At 40.7% G+C, this 4991-nt stretch overlaps 1 pseudogene; it reads left to right on the forward strand.

Moving 5' to 3' along the window:
• The first annotated feature begins 3589 nt into the window (after positions 1-3589).
• On the forward strand, positions 3590-4709 carry LOC129025682 (actin, cytoplasmic 2-like; annotated as a pseudogene).
• The last annotated feature ends 282 nt before the right edge of the window (positions 4710-4991 follow it).

Raw genomic sequence — 4991 nt, forward strand, 5'->3', positions numbered from 1 at the left:
CAAAAACTGGAAGCATTCCCTTTGAAAACTGACACAAGACAGGGATGCCCTCTCTCACCACTTCTATTCAACATAGTGTTGGAAGTTCTGGCAAGGGCTATTAGGCAGGAGAAGGAAATAAAGATTATTCAATTAGGAAAAGTGGAAGTCAAATGGTCCCTCTTTGCAGATGACATGATGGTATATCTAGAAAACCCCATTGTCTCAGCCCAAAATCTCCTCAAACTGATACACAATTTCAGCAGTCTGAGGATACAAAATCAATGTAAAAATATCACAAACATTCTTATACACCAATAACAGACAAACAGAGAGCCAAATCATGAGTGAACTCCCATTCACAATTGCTTCAAAGAGAATAAAATACCTAGGAATCCAACTTACAAGGGACGTGAAGGACCTCTTCAAGGAGAACTACAAGCCACTGCTCAATGAAATGAAAGAGGATACAAAGAAATGGAAGAACGTTCCATGCTCATGAGAAGGAAGAGTCAATATCATGAAAATGACCATACTGCCAAAAGTAATTTATAGATTTGATGCCATCCCCATCAAACTACCAATAACCTTCTTCACAGAATTGGAAAAATCTACTTTAAAGTTCATATGGAACCAAAAAAGAACCCGAATCACCAAGTCAATACTAAGCCAAAAGAAAAAAGCTGGGAGCTTCATGCTACCTGACTTCAAACTATACTACAAGACTGCAGTAACCAAAACACCATGGTACTGGTACCAAAACAGAGATATAGATCAATGGAACAGAACAGAGCCCTCAGAAATAACTCCGCATATCTACAACTATCTGATCTTTGACAAACCTGAGAAAAACAAGAAATGGGGAAAGGATTCCCTATTTAATAAATGGTGCTGGAAAAACTGGCTAGCCATATGGAGAAAGCTGAAACTGGATCCCTTCCTTATACAAAAATTAATTCAAGATAGATTAAAGACTTAAACATTAGTCCTAAAACCATAAAAATCCCTAGAAGAAAACCTATGCATTACCATTCAGGACATAGGCATGGACAAGGACTTCATGTCTAAAACACCAAAAGCAATGGCAACAAAAGCCAAAATTGACAAATGGGATATAATTAAACTAAAGAGCTTCTGCACAGCAAAAGAAACTACCATCAGAGTGAACAGGTAACCTATAAAATGGGGCAAAATTTTTGCAACCTTCTCATCTGACAGAAGGCTAATATTCAGAATCTACAATGAACTCAAACAAATTTACAAGAAAAAAACAAACAACCCCATCAAAAAGTGGGCAAAGGACGTGAACAGACACTTCTCAAAAGAAGACATTTATGCAGCCAAAAAACACATGAAAAAATGCTCATCATCACTGGCCATCAAAGAAATGCAAATCAAAACCACAATGAGATGCCATCTCACACCAGTTAGAATGGCGATCATTAAAATGTCAGGAAACAACAGGTGCTGGAGGGGATGTAGAGAAATAGGAACACTTTTACACTGTTTGTGGGTAGCCATCCCATTACTGTGTACATACACAAAGGACTATAAATCATGCTGCTATAAAGACACATGCACACATATGTTTATTGCGGCACTTTTCACCATAGCAAAGAATTGGAACCAACCCAAATGTCCAACAACGATAGACTGGATTAAGATAATGTGGCCTATATACACGTTGGAATACTATGCAGCCATAAAAAATGATGAGTTCGTGTCCTTTTTAGGGACATGGATGAAATTGGAAATCAACATTCTCAGCAAACTATCGCAAGGACAAGAAACCAAACACCACATTTCTCACTCATAGGTGGGAATTGAACAATGAGAACACATGGACACAGGAAGGGGAAAATCACACTCTGAGGGCTGTTGTGTGGTGGAGGGAGCGGGGAGGGATAGCATTAGGAGATACACCTAATGCTAAATGACGAGTTAATGGGTGCAGCACATCAACATGGCACATGTATACATACGTAACTAACCTGCACGTTGTGAACATGTACCCTAAATCTTAAAGTATAATAAAATAAAATAAAATAGAATAAAATAAAACAAAATACTCTTCTATACTCACTAAAAAAAAGGAAAAAAAGAAAAAAGCAAAAAAACTCCTCTGACTCTTGGTTACTACACTGAATAAAATAAAGTTGAAGTGGATGGAAAGATTCCCCATCACTGTGGATTCCCTGGCAGGAGACTTATTCTTATCTTCACCCAAGGAAGCCCTGAGAGTGCTGAAAAGAGAAAAACAAAAACAAAAAGAAAAACACCTAAGGACAACCAGGCAGGAAGTAGAAAGCCAGGACTAACATCTCCAGCCTGGATTTCTCAGTTACAGAAGATGTCAACCCTGAGTGCCTGCACAGCATTACCATAAGGTAGGAGGTATATTGCATAATTTCCTTGATCACAAACCTATAGAGAGCCTTCCCACACTCTTAGGATATCCCTCTCAAAATCTCTCAGATAGGAGACTGGCAGTGTTTGAAAGTTTGTTAGAGCTGAGATAAACCTGGGCTTAAGGCACTATCTACTGCCAAAACAGAGGTATTGACCTAGCCAAAATCAAGCAAACAATACCCCACAATACTTATGTCTTAAAGAAAACTCAAAATGCAAAATAAGACATAGAAAACAGTAAACTAAATAACTAGTCCTTCAATAAAAAGATATAGATGTATAACTACAAGAAATAATACCAAACAGGAAATTATAACCTCCCTAAATGGACAAAGCATAAACCATTGACCAATGCTAATTAAGGAGATGGCTATCAGAGTTTATTGGATCAAGAATTCATGTTATCAGTTTTCAGGAAACTCAGATCTCTAAAACAACACAGAAAAGGAACTGATACCCTTCTGAAAGAAACTTTTAAAAATGGACTGAAATTATTTAAAAATAAAGAGTCCCGGAACTGAGAACTATACTGGTTGAAGTGGAAAAATCAGAAGGCTTTCAACCGCAGAATAGATCAAACAGAATAAAGAATCAGTGAGCTCTAAAATGAGTTATTAGGACCAGGTGTGCAGGCTCAGGCCTGTAATCACAGCACTTTGTGAGGCTGAAATGGGTTGATCACTTGAGGTTAGCAGTTCAAGACCAGTTTGGACCAGTGAAACCCTGATGTTTCAGGGAGTCAGTGTGGTGCCATTGAACTCCAGCCTGGGCAACACAGAGAGGCTTTGTCCAAAAAAAAAAAAAAAAGGCAAAAGAAAAAAGAAAATAAAAGTAAATTAATATAGGTTATTAAGAAAGTCACAAAGAACGAAACAGAAAAACAATCAAAAAGAACAAAGACTATTTACCAGATATACACAATTACCTTAAATAAGTAAATCTAAGATTTAGTAATATTCGTGAAAGAGTTCAGCAAAAGGAATGTATATACAGCATATTCAAGTGAATAATAACAACTTTCAAAAATTTGAGGGAAATATAAATATGTAGGTTCAGAAAGATCGTAGTCAACAAAAAAGATTAATACCACATAAAACTACCCCACAACAAACAAGAATAAAACTCTTGCTCCAGTCACCACTGCCAGCTTGCTCACCTTGTTGTTCTGCGGCTCCACTATCCCACTCTTCTGCCCATTGAAATAGAAGAAGTGATCGTCATGCTGCTCATTGACAATGGCTCTGGCATGTGCAAAACTGGCTTTGCTAGGGATGACGCTCCCTGAGCCATGTTTCCCTCCATCGTGGGGTGCCCCCGACACCAGAGAATGATGGTGGACATGGGCCCGAAGGACACCTACATGGGCAACAAAGCCCAGAGCAAGCACAGCATCCTGACCCTGAAGTACCCCATCAAGTATGGCATCATCACCAACTGGGACAACATGGAGAAGATCTGGCACCACTTCTACAATAAGCTGCATAGGGCCCCAGAAGAGCAGCCAGTGCTGCTAACCAAGGAACCCCTGAGCCCCAAGGCTAACAGAGAGAAGATGACTCAGATTATGTTTGAGACCTTCAACACCCAAGCCATGTGGCCATCTGAGATGTGCTGTCCCTCTATGCCTTTGGGTGCACCACTGACATTGTCATGGACTCTGGACACAGGGTCACCAACACAGTGCCCTTCTAGGAGAGCTACTAACTTCCCCATGCCATCCTGTGTCTGGACTTGGTTGGCTGGGACTTGACTGAGTACCTCATGAAGATCCTCAACCAGCTAGGCTACAGCTTCACCACCACAGACGAGTGGGAAATCATGCACAACATCAAGGAGAAGCTGTGCTAGGTCTCCCTGAACTTCAAGCAGGAGATGGCCACTGCCACATCCTCCTCTTCTTTGGAGAAGGGCTACAAACTTCTCGATGGCCAGGTCATCACTATTGACAAGGAGCGGTTCCGGTGTCCAGAGGTGCTGTTCCAGCCTTCTTTCCTGGGCATGGAATCTTGCAGCATCCATGAAACCACTTCAACTCCATCATGAAGTGTGACGTGGACATCCGCAAAGACCTGTATGCCAACACGGTACTATCTGGCAGCACCACCATGTACCCAGGCATTGCCGACAGGATGCAGAAGGAGATCACTGCCCTGGCTCCCAGCATCATGAAGATTAAGATCATTGCACCCTCAGAGCGCAAGTACTCAGTGTGGATTGGTAGCTCCATCCTGACCTCACTGTCCACCTTCCAGCAGATGTGGATTAGCAAGCAGGAGTATGATGAGTTGGGCTCCTCCATCATCCACCACAAATGCTTCTAAATGGACTAAGCAGATGTGTAGCATTTGCTGCATGGGTGAATACAGAAGTATAAATTTGCCCTTGGCAAATGCGTACACCTCATGCTAGCCTCATGAAACTGGAATAAGCCTTTGAGAAGAAATTATCCTTGAAGATTGTATCTGATACTAAAACTGGATCATAGAACTTGTTGCTGATTTTGACCTTGTATTCAAGTTAATTGTTCCCCTTGGTATTTGTTTAATACTGTGTACATATCTTTGAGTTCAAACTTTAGTGCACGTTGCATGGACATTTCGTGA

The sequence above is a fragment of the Pongo pygmaeus genome, chromosome Y (genome assembly GCF_028885625.2).
Source record: "Pongo pygmaeus isolate AG05252 chromosome Y, NHGRI_mPonPyg2-v2.0_pri, whole genome shotgun sequence".
Lineage (NCBI taxonomy): Eukaryota > Metazoa > Chordata > Mammalia > Primates > Hominidae > Pongo > Pongo pygmaeus.